A 16,204-nucleotide genomic window follows, 5' to 3' on the forward strand; every position below is an offset into this window, starting at 1 on the left:
TTTAAAATCAGATTTACCAAAAGTTTATCCATTTTTATTGTTTTTTCCACAAAACCAAATCTTATTTTTAGTTATTAGGTCAATAGTTTTTCTTGGTTTCAATTTTATTAATTTCTCCCTTGATTTTCAGAATTTTTAATTGAGACTTTATTGGAGATCTTTAATTTTTCTTTTACTAGCTTTTTTCAATCCATACACAATTCATTGCTCTCCTCCTTCTCTTTTATTCAAATACACATTGAAAAATATAAAATAACCCCTAAAATATGCTTTGTCTTCATCCCATAAGGTTTGGAATGGTGTCTCATTCTTATCATTTTCTTGGCTGAAATGATTATTTCTTTTAAAAAAATTATTCCTCCTTATGTACATGTATATTTTTAAGTTAAAAAATTTCCTTTCACTCTACATTCCCACCCCACCTCCTTCAGTGCCAAACAGTTAGTTTAGCATTATGCATACATATTTTGATAAACATGTTTAAATATTAGCAATTTTCAGTATGAGGAATTAGGATTAAAGAGATACATAAGAGATAATTTTTATAAAGTGTTCATCAGGTTCTGAGGAGGTTTTTGCATTTTGTTTTGTTTTTCTTCCTCTGGATGGGTATAATAAAGTCAATAGCCAATCTAATAAAATTTTCTTAGCTCTCTGGGCTGCTGAGAGGAGCTGCTTCCATCAAGGTTGTTCTCACAGAGCAAAGTAGCTTTAAATTATCTCTTTAATTTCCTCCTCATTTGTTGATTAGGTCACCCTTTGCATTTTTGATACTGGTAATTTAGTGATCTTTCTTTTTTTTTAATCAGATTAATTCAATATTTATCTATTTTATTGGCTTTTTTCATAAACTCAACTCAGTTTTATTCATGAGATCAATGGTTTTCTTGCTTTTAATTTTATTAATCCCTCCCTTGATTTTCAGAATTTATATTTTGGTATTTAATTGGGGATCTTTAATTTGTTCTTTTTCTGGCTTTTTAGTTGCGTACTCAATTCATTGACCTCCTCTTTCTCTCTTTTATCCATATAGGCATTTAAAGATATAAAATTTTACCTTAAACGTGCCTTAGCTGCATCCCATAAATTTTGGCTTGATATCTCATTATTATCATTTTCTTGGGTAATTTTTTTATTATTTCTATTATTTGCTGTTTGATCCATCCATTCTTTAAGATGAAATTATGTAATTTCAATTAGTTGTTGGTTTATCTTTCCATGACCCTTTATTGCATATGATTTTTATTGCATCATGGTCTGAGAAGTCTGTATTTATTATTTCTGCATGGCTACATTTGATTATAAGGCTTTTTTTTTTTTCGTCTAGTATGTGGTCAATTTTGGTGAATGTGCCTTGTACTGGTGAGAAAAAGGTATATTCTTTTCTATTCCCATTAAGTTTTCTACAGAGATTTAACATATCTAAATTTTCTAAATTTTCATTCACTTTCTTAAATTATTTTTGGACACTGAATATCTTTTAAACATTATTTCTTTTGTAAAGTAGATTTCCCCATATGATCTTTATTTGGATGTCTAAACATTTTAAGTGTTCCTATGAAGCTTTATTATATAGTGCAGTTGTCCTTAAGACATGGTTTCAGGAGCAAAGAAAGATTCACCTCTTGACTCAACAGCATGAATTTTGTGACCCTGGGCAAGTCCCTGCATTTAACCAAGGCTCAGTTTTTCCAGGTAGAATGGAAATTGAAATATATATATCTACCAGATCGACAGGTAGTTTTATGGTAAGTGATTTGTAAAATTTAAAGCAATACAGAAATTTTAGGCACAATGTATGCTTAATAAACACTTGGAATAATAGATTAATAGAGTTTAGAAATTATCTAATCAAATAATTTAATTTTTATAGAAGAGGAAATTGAAATAGAGAGTGATTTAGTGTCTGCCTAAGTTCTTAAAACTAGTGAGTCAAATATTTTGTGGAAAGTCTGGTCAATGTTCTTTATTCAATACAATAGATTTTGTCTTGGTCTCCAGAGACCTGGATTCATTGTAACACTTCCACATTTGGTTAGAACAAGAGGTCATTAAAAATTCTATTGTTAAGACAAAGAGAAATAGAAGACATATCTCCTCTCTCTCTTTTTAAATGAGTAACTTTATCTTAGAATTTGACCTCAATTCTACCCAAATTGTAGAAGTTATGCAATTCTCTTTTCCTTTTGTGCTTAAATTCCAAAGAAAAACAGCTACAAAGTTAAGCAAAAAATGAACATATGTGGACAAACCTTCACAGTTAATACTAATAGACTTATTTGCCTAAAGTGTAGAACATGTTCTTCAAACTCTATTCAAGATAATATAATTCTTCACGGGAATTCTTATAGTTGAGTGTGTCAGTTTCTCTTTCCTGATTAAAAGCTTCCCTGATTGTTTTCAATCTATGGACACTTCACTAGTTTTTATCAACTGATCGGAATACAAAACATAAATCAGGACAGGAAAGATTCACAGACTACATTATCAAAGACCATGTAAGGCATGGAAAACAAGAACATTCTTATAAAATTCTATAAGGGTTTTCAAGACCCAAATTCCCTTATTTTCCAAATGGTCAGAAAATATTTCTTCCTTAATTTTCCTGATCTTATGATAGCTGATTCCTCAATAAACCTTTTTATGTATTACCTCCTTACTCACAAACCCAACAACCTAGTTCAAATCTAATACCTGGAGATAGAATACATCTTTTTCTTATAATGAAGAGCAAATTTGCATATCTGAAACAAATTTTAGATCTTACTAAGAGAAATGCAATGTATTATGAATATTCTCTTTAGACTTGTATGTTTCAGGAGGAGTGAAGTTAATGTACTAGACCGAGTACTCCAAGTAACTCTCTGAAGCATGAACCTTCAGTTCCAACTTTAACCAGGGCTCTCCTCAAGGCCTTGGATCTAAAATTGTCTAAAATCATTGTAATTTTCTACAAGGACTTCTAATGTAAAGCCAATTATGAAGAGTGATAAATGCAATCATGAAAAACTTAAATCTCAATGAAAATATATTAGAGAAAGGTCATTTGCTTCCTTGAATTTTAGATAAGGTTTTATGTCTACATCTCCATCAGAAATTATCCTTGGTAAATCACTATGCACACCTCAACTCAACTCCTCATAAATTCTTCGACCCTTTCCCAATGTCACAGACCGTTTTTCCCTGATGTTCTTAATCCAAAGAATTCATAAAATCCACTCCTGCTGGTAGTGATAACTAAGTGGATTTAGAATCAAGTTGCTAAGAGTAACCAAGATCACTTAATTTATTTCAACCTCAGTTTCCTCATTTGTAAAAGGTGAAGAAAAATAGCATATATTCATGAGTTGTTATAAAACACAAATAAGATAAAATTTGTAAAACACATTTCAAATTTTTGAGCACTATTTAAGTGCTAAGTTTTCACTTGATTAACTTTTTTTCCTTCTTGCAATTTTTCCCCTTTCTTTTTATCTTCCAGTTCAGTTTCAGAGCTATCATCAAGGGTTTTTTCCTTTTTCCTTCTCCCTCATCCTGTACCAAGTTTTAGGATATTCTTCTATTTTCCTGTTTTTAAATTCCCTTCCCCAATAATTAATTGTGTGACTGTATTTCAGTTACTGAATATCTGTTTACTCTGAGACAATATCTAAAGTGTACTCTTCTTCAGAATCCCAATGTCTTACTTTTCAAAGACAAATTCTGACTTGTAAAAGATTACTGAGTATAGAATGCAATGTTTGCCCATGACACAGTATTAGAAACATTTTTTGCTTCCTTCTAGTCACTGTACCTAAGTTATTTCAATCTTTTAGACAATGCCATTGCTATTTTTGTTGCTTCTAAATATACTTACATTTATGAATACATGACTGTTCTAATGTGGAAGCAAAAAGTATCCCTCACTTCATCAGAAACCCAAATCATTAAAATTATGTTAATACATTTCTAGATGTCATTTTGTGAATCCTTACCTTAGCTATTTTGTTGTGTGAAATTCATGTAAACTTTTCTAATAAGAAACTGGTCCAGGTGACTACTCTATTTGCTAAGATACCATTGCTCCAAGGTTAATAATTCTCTTCTCACTTTCAGTTAATACAATAGTAAACACTGCTTACCATTATTACACTTCGTTTAATCTTAAGATCTCTCACCCAAAAAATGAAAAGTATAATGTCTTTAATATTTTGTGTATAGTGACTCTCTTGAAAGTTTTCTTGGTAAAGGTGTTCGGTAATGACTAGATAGATACTTCATTTCACTATTTAGATACTCTCAAGAGTAAAGTGATTGTTGTTATCAATTGTGAATGCACAACACAAACACAAGCATACACATTTTCTATGTCCTGGTGGTTCATGAACATGTACATGTACATCCCATTAGAATATACTCTTTGAGGATTCTCTCTCTCTCTCTTTCTCTCTCTCTTCTTTATTTTTTGAGAAAAAAAATATCTCCAGCTAGTACAAACCACATTATCCTTCATATAGACACATTGATCAAACCTGAATCTATTATTTACTTTTACAATTTCCCTCTTTATATCTCTAGCACATAGTACAGTGACTGGAATGTAGTAAACATTTAACAAGTACTACTTGTTTATTATTTCATAAATTATGTCAGAATGACCTTAGTCTATGATAATATTACTTTTTCCATTCTGTAGGTTATTTCATTTTGAAGATTCAAACACAGAGTTTTGTTTATTTTTCTTTTCTTATTAACTGTTAACATCTTTAAACTCACAAGCATCTTTTCCTCCCCTCTTCAGGATATGAACACTGAAAAATCACCTAAGCCTTTTGGGTACTTAAGCTTTAAAAAATTTTCCACAAATTTATTTTCTCTGTTGTTAATTTGTAAGACTCTAAACGCTCTGATTTTCTTGAGCATAATCTGACAGTCAGTACTTAGGATAAAAGTCTACTTTTACTTCACTTATAAGGCAAACTTTGCTGTGTTATTATTGTGTAAATTTTTTCTTTTGTCTTCCAAAAATCAATAAAATTTTTCATTGATGGTGAACCATAATGCAAAATTTTAATTTATTTTTGATTTGGGAACTCTGGAGCTTGGAATCCATATTTCTGGGTGATTTAAACTTGAAGTTCCTGACCAGTGACACTCATTAATCCTTACAATTTGATCTTTGTCCTCTGGTTTCTATGACTATATAAAACTTTATGATTTATTGAAATTTGGCATATAGACTATTTGCTTCATTGAACTTTTTTTCTTGGCAGTCAATAATCATTTTCTATTTTGAAACCTTTTATTCAGGAAAAATTGACTTGGATTATTAAAAAGAAATAAACCTTATGCCTCCCTCCCAATTTTGTTGCATTTTGATTTTGTCTTAATATTTTGGTTGCAACATTGAATTTTACATTTAATCTTTTCTAATTTTCATAGACAATCCACTTCTTTTTAAAAAATATTCCATTTTTAGATTTTTTTGGCTAAGTCATTGATTCTCTTTTGAACTATTTCCTGAATGACACTGATGATTCTATTCCTATCACATTCTTCATTTTTTTGTCCTTTCAATAATATCCATGCTCTTGTGACTAGTGTTTCATTTTCATATATTGATCAACTCTTCTTTTCTTCTGGAGACCTCTTCTGGTATTCTCTTAACCCCAAATTTTAAGTGATTATATTAGATACTTATCTCAAATAAATTTATCTGCTTGTTCATTATATTTAGCTTCTCTGTTACTTTATCTTTCCTCTCTCTCTTTTTATAAGTTTTTAAAAAATATTTATTATATTTCCAAGTAGAGAAATTGAAACACAAATCCAAAGAAATCTTACTGGAAATTCTTTGAAGAAGCACTTAAACATAGCTTTTGGAATTCTATTATTCCTTTTTATTCCTTTTCTTCTTTTCTAGTTCTAACAAAAATGCTAATTTTGCTCCACTTTTCATTTTCATTATCATGCTTTTTCTCTGGAGCATGGAATCATTCTGTGCCATTTTTTCCCTTCATTACCATCTTTGACACAAGAACAAGATTATAGAGTTTAATAGCCAATATATTTTGAGAAATATCATCCTTAATTGACCTTTTCTGTATTCTGTGTGCTTATTGGTTAGGTATTCCACTTTTTCTTCCCTAACTCAGAACCAGTGAGGGAAAAAGTAGATTGACAATCAAATTATAAAATACTTAAAAGGTCAGAGCAGTACCTATTACTATATTTTATAAAATATATGAAGCATTTAAATTTCTGATATCTCATTTTCATGATTCAGATGATAGAAAAGGTAGGCCAGTATTAATCTCATCTCATGAATTATTTTAATCAGATTAGACAATAATATAAAATGAGAGCATAATCCATGATATATTAAAAGATGCATAATGGTTTTTGGAAATGTATATCATTGTGGATTCATTTCCTTTGTAAAGTATTTTATGAGTTTCAGTTTAGCTCTGAATGAGGTTTGTCAATCACTTGGCTAATTTTGTGAATCTCTTATGTGGACATTCAACCATTTGCTATTTTAAGGTTCTTTTTATACTTCAAAGATAATGAACTGGAAAAAGAATAATCTGTATTTAAAATCATTGGAAGTAATCTTTGATATGTTCCTCTCAGGTAGAAAAGTGTTACTTCTTGCTCTATAAGATAGGTCTTTTATTTTTAATCTTTTCTTTTTATTTCTCTTTCATACCCAGTTGCTTTTGAGAAGTAAGCTCCTCTGGTAGGTAAACTTGAAAATCTGTAGTAATTAATATACTTGACCATGACCAAATTGTATGATGCCCTGTTAATATTTTGTATTCTTTCAATTTTTTGTTTGCAGCATGTAACCATCTGAATAGTGTATTTATCTCCTCTAATTCTTTTGAAACTCAGCAAAGGGTCAGACCTATAATGAAATGATAAAGGATTAATGTGTTAGTAATTGCTCATAACCAACTCACCTGAGAAATAATTGGATTGATGAGAGTAGGGGGGCAGAGCCAAGATGGCGACAAGAAGGGATCCAGCCTTAGGAGCTCTCTGATAAAACTCATAAGCTAAGGACTCTAACTAAACTTTCCAGAGGCAGAGCCCACAAAGGGACCCAGTGAGGCAGTTCTCCTAATCAAGGTAACCTGGAAAAGAGCAGAAAGGCTCTGCTCCCCAGGGTTGGAGGGGTGGCCCGCTGGAGGGTTGGCCCACCAGACCGATAAAACTTTAGCCTCCTGGAAGTAGCCCAAGGGCGCTGGGACCCACGGCTCACAGCAGTGGGGGAGTCTCCTGAGCTGCACCCCGGGGAGCACCGGGCACAAAGTGGGGGAACAGTGGGGGACCTCTGCCAGAGTGAGCACATGGAGCCCAGGCCTCAGGGCACACAGCAAGCAGCTTGGTCTTTTGGCAACCCAGACCCGGAAACAGAAGCAGGTGGAGCCTCTAAGCAGGAGCCCCCAGTGCATGAGCCCATTGAGCTGAGGGAGGGGAGTGAAGAGAGAGAGACTGCAGAGCTCTGTCCTCTTCCCCTGGAACAGGACTCTGGGGCTCTGACCACATTCAGTTCCTGATCCCAGTCTAGGCTCCCCCATAGAACAATAGCCCCCCCCCCCACCTTGGCCCTGTGGCAGAGGGAGGCCCTTATGGTCATTCACAGACCAGGAGGGAGGACAGAGCCTCACACACTGAGAACCTTGTGGGAGTGTTCTAAAAGCTCAGGAAGCACCCCAAAACCAGGCCAAGGCTGGGAAAATGAGCAAGCAGAGAAATAAGAGGAATACTATTGAGAAATATTTTGCAAATGAGCCCAAGAAGGATCAAAACACTCAGTCTGAAGATGAGGAAGCACAAGCTCCTGCATCTAAAGACTCCAAGAAAAACAGAAATTGGGCTCAGGCTATGACAGAGCTCAAAAAAGACTTTGAAAATCAAATGAGGGACTTAGAAGAAAAACTGGGAAAAGAAAGGAGAGAGATGCAGGAAAAACATAAAAATGAAGTCAGCAGCTTAGTCAAGGAAATCCAAAAATATGCTGAAGAAAATAGCATGCTAAAAACCAGCTTAGGTCAAATGGATAAAATAATTCAAAAAGTTATTGAGGAGGAGAAGAATGCTTTAAAAAGCAAAATTGGCCAGATGGAAAAAGAGATAAGAAAACTCTCTGAGGAGAACAAATCCTTCAGACAAAGAATAGAATTCAGTGTGATTGATGAATTTACCAGAAATCAGGAATCAATACTTCAAAACCAAAAAAAATTAAAAATTAAAAGGAAATGTGAAATATCTCATTGAAAAAACAACTGATATGGAAAACAGACTTAGGAAAGATAATTTAAAAATTATTGGAATACCTGAAAGTCATGATCAGGAAAAGAGCCTTGACATCATTTGCAAAGAATTACTACAGGAAAATTGCCCTGATATCCTAGAAGCAGAGGGTAAAATAGAAATGGAGAGAATCGACCAATCCCCCTGAGAAAGAGATCCTAAAAACCAACCCCTAGGAATATTATAGCCAAGTTCCAGATCTCCCAAGTTAAAGAGAAAATATTACAAGCAGCCAGGACACAGTTCAGATATCATGGAGCTGCAGTCAGGATCACACAGGACTTAGCAGCAACTACATTGGAAGCTCGTAGGGCTTGGAATACAATATACTAGAAGGCAAAAGAGCTTAGAATGCAGCCAAGAAAGAACTACCCAGCAAGGCTGAATGTCCTCTTCCAGGGACAAAAGATGGACTTTCAATGAACCAGGGGAATTTCAAATGTTAATTTTGGAATGGCCAGAGCTGAATAGAAGGTTTGATCTTCAGATACAGGACTCAGGTGAAGCATGGAGATTGGAGGAGAGGGGGGGAAATATGAGGGACTTAATGAGGATGAACTGCATGTATAGAAAAATGATACTGATAATATTCATATGAACCTTCTCAGTTAATAGAGCAGGTAGAGGGAGCTTTTATAGTTGAAGCACCAGAGAAAGCTGAATTCAAAGATAAAATGTGGCGTAAAAATGGAGTCAATAGAAAAAAAGGGAAATGGAATGGGAGAAAGAAAAAGGAGAGGGGGAATAGTCCAAGATATTTCACATAATAAGATTTTTTTTATTACAATGAGCTATTGCAATGTTATGGAAGGGGGAGGCAAGGGGGAATGAGGAAACTTTGCTCTCATCAGAGATGGCTAGGAGAGGAAACAGCAAATATACTTAATGGGGTATAGACATCTGGAGTAAGAAGGAGGGGGGAACAGGGGGAAGGGGTGGGGATGTGAATAAAGGAGGAGAGGATGGACCATGGGCGGAGAGTGGTCAGATATAACACATTTTCTTTTTCACTTCTTGCAAGGGGCTGGAATTGGAAGGCCTGCCCAGGACCATAGGGCCAGGTGGACTCTAAGCCTAAGGGGTGGTATGGGGGCTCATGGCTTCTTGGTCCCAGGAGCAGGGATCTGTCTGCTGCGCCACTCAGTGACCCTACAGCAGAGTCAGAGTGAAAGGAGAGAGAAAATATAGTACATGGTAGTGGAGAAATAAGAAAGGAGGGAGTTGTGATCAGCAATGGCAATGTTGGAAAAATATGGAAGTAACTTTTGTGATGGACTTATCATAAAGAATGTGATCCACCCATGACTGAGTTATTGGTGTTGGAACAAAGACTGAAGCACATTTTTTGTTATTATTATTTAGGAGAGGGTGCAGGGCAAGTGGGGCTGGGTGGCCTGCCTGGGGCCACATAGCAGGGTGCTCTTTGGGTGTCTGGGGCCGGATTTGGAACCAGATGCTCCTGGCTCAAGGGCCAATGCTCTGTCTGCCACCCAGCCACCCCTACCATTATTACTATTTTATTTTATTCTGGGTCTTTTTTTTTCTTCTTTTTGGTTTTTGCAGGGCAGTGGGGATCGGGTGGCTTGCATGTCACATGGCTGGGTGATTGTTGGGTTTACAAGGCTGGATATGGACTCGGGTGCTCGTGGCTCCAGGGCTGGTGTTTCGTCCATTGTGCCACCTGGCCATACCTGCAATTATTACTATTATTTTTTTTTAATTTTAATTTTTTTTCTCTCCCCTTTACTTCTTTTCGCCCAAGCAAGTTCATCTATATTCATGGGGGGGAGGGGTATTTTTTTTTACTTGTAAACAAGAATATTTTATTAATGTAAAAAATATTGTACAAAATGAGAATAAAAAATAAATTAAAAAAAAGAAATAGTTGGATTTATATAGTGTTTACAGATGAGCCTCTAGCTAAAGAATCTTTTAGCTGAAAAGATTAAAGCTGAACTGATACCTCAAAAATCCTTTATTATGCCAGAGTGATAATAAACTAAAAAAAAATAAAGATTTTTCTTTGTGCATTCAAATATTTCATTTCAAATCAGGCCAACATAATTTTGATGAGTTCATGCCCATTGGGTCTTTTCTATTGGAGAAGATTTAGAGCAGCTATGCTTATCCTTGTCTTAATACAAGCACATTGGATTCTCTTTCATTTCATTGTGAAGAGGAATTCTTTCATACCACTGAACATGAACTGTTATTTAATATGTTTGCTTGCTAACTTTGTCCTTGTAGAATTTTTGATATTTCCCCTAAACTGTTATGCCTTACATCAGAACATGACTGTTTCTTCCATTTGAAAAACTTGAACCCACAGAAAGTCTGACACATCTTTTCTACTACAGTATAGATCTTAGTGAAGAATTTGAGTCCTGTTGCTTTTTTTAAACTTGGGGAGGTGGAGCCAAGATGGTAACAGGAGAAGAGCTTCTCCTAGGTGTTCTTGTCCATAATATTACAAAAATCTTAAAAGATTAAGACTCTAACTAAATTTGCAAGAGATAGAACCCACAGAAAGATCTAGTGAGGCAATTCTCCACACCAAGGTAAACTGGAAAATATTGGAAAGGTTCCTGTCCATGGGGTTAGAGGGGTGGCCTGCCAGAGTGAAGAAATTTCAGCCTCCTGGAGGCAGCCCCAGGGTACCTGGAAGCCATGCTCATGGTAGTGGGGGCAGTTTCCTGACCTACACCCCGGGGAAGCATCAGACACAAATTGGAGGATCAGCCAAGGGGATGTCTGCTGGAACAACTATAGAGTCACTCCTATAAGGAAGCTTAAAGGTCCATTAGTCCAACTCCCCCATTTTGTAGATAAGCAAACTACAGAAAGGTTGAGTGACTTTTTGGACTTTCACAGTAAAGGAGCAGCTAGTTGGGACAATAGATAGGGCACCAGCCCTGGAGTGAGGAGGACCTGAGTTCAAATCCAACCTCAGACATTTAATACTTACCCAGCTGTGTAACCTTGGGCAAGTCACTTAACCCCATTGCATTAAATAAATTTTAAAAGATCAAAAAAAGGATGAGATACCACATCTAATCTAGGTGTTTCCAGCTGAAGTATTCTTAGTAATTTTCCAGTTAAATTCCAAGATAATAATGCATTTAGTAGAAATGATTATCCATCTCATTAATAAATAAATTAATAAATCAATAAATAATTTTTTTTATTTTATAAGGGAATAGAACATCTTTTTTTCTTTAAACATTTAAAAAACTTTATTAAAAAACCTTGTTTCATAGGTTTAAGTTAAGAGTAGAAAAATAAATTGAAGGAATTAGAATTGACAACAAGGAAGCAAAGCATTTAATCTTTGTAGATGATATTATGGCATTCTTAGAGAACCCTAGAAAATAAACCAAAAAGCTAATTCTAAATTAAACTAAAAACTATTAACAACTTCAGCAAATTAGCAGGATATAAAATAAACCCACACAAATAATCAGTGTTATTGCTTTCAAATTCTCTTTATCATAATAGACAAGAAAATAAGGCTAACTAACGAGGCAGATTTTCATAATATATTTCTTATGACAACATTTCAACTAACCAATTCTGGCTATCATTTTCTACTTCAGGTGGCTGCTGCTGCAAAAAAATGTGGTTATCTCAAAGATATTCAAATTGTTTTAAAAAATATTCCTGAAGATCTTTTCTGCAGCACATATTCAAAATAACCTATGATTTCCAATAGATTAGAGTTAAAATTAGTTCTTCTAAAATGTCTCTTAAGAATTTCTTGAACATCATAGTCTCAGAAAAGAAAAAGTTTTCTTATTCTTTCCCTTTTTGTACAAGTCTTTATCCAAACTGAATTTTTTTAAATGACAAGCAAATTAATATAATCTGGCAATATTTTATTCCTTCTTATAAATATAGAATTAGAATACCCATAGAGTCTGTGATATCAATTATTGATTTTTACACATATGCAAACATTCATCTTATACATATGTGCGTGTGTGTGTGTGTGTGTGTGTGTGTGTGTGTGTGCACGTTCACACAAATTCATTATTGATTTAGGGAATAATAGAACAAATATATTTTTTCTTTAAAAATACAACACTCTTTGTGGTAAGGTAAAAGAATACTGTTTCAGAGAAAAATAAAACATTTTCTGAAGTTTTAGTTACAATGATAAGCAGTATTTATCTAAAGCATCAATGAATCATTTATGTAATGGGGATAAACTAGGAGAATTTCCAATAAGATCAGGGCTGAAACAAGCGTGACCATTATCAACAATGTTATTTAATATAGTCTTGGAAATGCTAGCTTTAGCAATAAGAGTAGAAAAACAAATTGAAGGAATTAGAATTGACAACATGGAAGTAAAACATTTAATCTTTGTAGATGATATGATAGCATACTTAAAGAACACTAGAAAATTGACCAAAAACCTAATTCTAAATGAAACTAAAAACTATCAACAACTTCAACAAATTAGCAGTATATAAAATTAACCCCCCCAAATCATCAGCATTTCTATGTAAGAACAGCAAGGCCCAAAAGCAACAGATAGAAAGAGAAATTTCATTTGATTTAACTGTAGATAAAACAAAATACTTGAAAATCTACCTCCGAAGAGGACTCTACCAGAAACATTATGAACACAATTATAGGACATTTTACACACAAATAAAGTCAGATTTAAACAAATGGAAAAATGCCAATTGTTCATGATTAGGTCAAGCTAATTAAATAAAATTGACAATTCTGCCCAAATTAAATTACTTATTCAGTGCCAGACCAAATGAACTAACAAAAAATATTTCATGGAGCTTGAAAAATTAGCAGCAAAATTCATCTGGCTTACCAAAAGGTCAAAAATATCATGAGAATTGATTTTAAAAAAAAGCAATGGAAGGTGGCCTAGTTATACCAGATCTAAAACAATTCTACAATGCAGTAGTCATCAAAACTGTCTGTTACTATTTAAGGCGTTGAGTAATGGATCAATGGATTAGAATGTGTACAATACTATTATTGCTGGGAAAATACTGCTGGGAAAATACTTCTGGGAAAACAGGAAAATAGAATGGTACAAGGAAGGAATAATCCCACATCTCACACTCTATACCAAAATAAGATAAAAATAAGTATAGAATTTAGACATAAAGGGTGATACTATAGACCAATTAAGAGATAAATACTATATCTGTTGAATCTATAGAAAAGGGAGAAATTTATGACCAAAGAAGAAATAGAGTACATTATAAATGGTAAAATGTAGGATTTTGATTATATTAAATTAAAGAAAAGATTTTTAACTAATAAAGACAATACAGCCAAAATTAGAAGGAAAACAGAAAACTGGGAAACAATTTTCACAGCTAGGGGTTCATTTCTAAAATATATGAGGGAATTGAATCAAATTTTGAAGATTACAAGCCAGTCCTTGAATGACAAATGGTTATAGGATCTGAACAGACTGTTTTCACATGAAGAAATTAAAGCCAAAGATAAGCATATAAAAAGATGCTGCAAATTAAAACAACTATGAGGTACCATCTCACTCCTATCAAATTGACTAAGATCACAAAAAGGGAAAATAATAAATGTTGGAAAAGGTGTGGGAAGATTGGGACATTAATATTTTTTTAGTGGAGGTGTAAACTAATCCAACCAGTCTGGAGAGCAATATGGAACTATGCCCAGAGAGCCATGAAACTGATCATACCCTTTGATCAGCAATACCAATAATTAGGTCTATTTCCAGAAAAAAATCATAACATGGGAAAAGTTCCCCAAGTTCAAGATATTTATAGCAATTATTTTTGTAGAGGCAAATAATTGGAAATTGAGGGGATGCCCATTAATTGGGGAATGATTGAACAAGTTATGATACATAAATGTTATGGAGTATTATTTGTCTATAAGAAGCCATGTATGGTTAGATCCTAGAGAATTATGGAATAAATTTCAAGAACTGATGTTGAGGAAAGGGAGTAGAACCAAGAGAACATTGTACATAGTAACAATAACAATTTAAGTTGAGCAGCAATGATGGATACAGCTCCTCTTAGTAGTTCAGAGATCTAGGACAATCTGGGTAGATGTGTTATGGATAATGCCATCCACATCCAAGGGGGGAAAAACACAAAAAAGTCCATAGAATCTGAATGTTCTCTTTTTAAAAACTTCTCTCATCTTATTCCTTCCCATCTCATTGTTTTCTTTCTTTTCCCTTAGTATTAATTCTTCATTTACAGAATGGTTAATTTGTATATTATGTTAAACATGTTAAACACAAATGTATATATTCAACTTTTACCCAGTTGTTCACCACTGAAAGAAAAGATGTGGAAATGAGGGTAGTAGAAAAATGTGTAGCTTTAAATATGCAAGTAGATGGATGTTTAAAATGTATCATGTAACCGGAAAAATAAAATAAAATATCAATAACAAAAAAAAGAGTAAGCCATTTTCTTTTTCAGGTTTGGAATTACTTGAACCAGTTAAGTGTTTCAGTAGCATACACTCTTTCAGTCATAGGGTCTATGATAGTGAGATTAGATATAGGATCAATAATGAGAAAATAGTCTATTTATTGGAATTTTTGAGCATAACTAGAGAATCACACATGCCATATCTGGTTGGCAGCAATTTTCTTATCAGTAGCCAAAGATAATAGCCAACAAAGTTATCATTAGTTGAACTTAGCCCTAATCACTTAGCCTCAGTGGTCTTTGACTGGAACACTCTTTAGAAAAGGAAAAAGAGGCATCAAAACTGACTCTGGTTTGCTTGACAGAGGGGGTCCTGTGAAATCATTGATCAGGCAGATATGCAATGTGGCATCTAATAGGACAAAAGTAGAATTGGAACCAAAACATGACTGATAAGGTAAAATCAATCAATGAGAAGTACACTACCAAGAAAATTATATTTCATCCCTGTTATTTAATTTAATTATATATAATATAGACTGCAGTCCCATCTATTCATTTAGCAAATATTTTCTGAATCCTTTATATGCAAATAATACCTTGTTTAGTTCTATGACCAGTAAAGAAAATGTTTTCTCTTCCTTTAAGAAACTTACAAGTACTTCTGGCCAAGATGGTGGAGAGAAGACAGGCACTCTGTTAAGTGCTCCTCTTTCCCCTCAAAAACAACATGAAAGACACATCTTAACAGAAATTTGATCAACAAAACCCAGAAAGAGAAGATAGTTGAAGAACACCTACCAAGAAGGTCTGTCTCAGGGGACTATGGGTGAACTGGGAGAGGAGAGCAGAGGGTTAGCATGGGGACAGCATCTGGGGGAAGACAGAGATCCAGCCTCAGTCACAGAGACTTTGGTTGGTGAGTGGTTTATGCAAGATCCAACTTTAGCTGCAGAGTCTTTGGGGGGTGGGGTGGGAAGAGCTATGGGAGGGTGAGTTCCAGCACAGAGTTTCAGAGCACACCTGGAGAGCAACCAGTTGGGCCAGGGACCTGAGCTCCAAACTTTCAGAGGAGCCTGCTGCCCAGAACAAACAATAAACAACCCTCCACCCCCTCAGGGTAACAGAGTGCACACAAGTGAAAGAGATTAACTCCTTCCCCCAGGGCTCAGCACATTATTCAAGGTCAACTCAGACACTGCTGCTGAGGGCCCCAGATACTCCAGAGAAATCAATCAGCACCCTCTACTGGATGGCCCTTGGAATTACTAAGTCAAATGAACAAAGTCTCTAGGATCTTTAAAAGCAAACCTCTGAGAGTCAGCCCCCCAATACAAGATCCTAGAAATATGAAGAAAGGCCAGAGAAAAGGGGGGCTCATGGAGAAAGACTTAGAAGGAACAGATTCTAACCCAGAGAGATCTAGCACTATTGAGGAGAATATGAATTGGTCTCCAGTCCAGAAAGACTTCCTTGAAGAAATTAGGAAGGAGTTAAAAATC

Source organism: Macrotis lagotis, chromosome X, assembly GCF_037893015.1.
Source record: "Macrotis lagotis isolate mMagLag1 chromosome X, bilby.v1.9.chrom.fasta, whole genome shotgun sequence".
Lineage (NCBI taxonomy): Eukaryota > Metazoa > Chordata > Mammalia > Peramelemorphia > Peramelidae > Macrotis > Macrotis lagotis.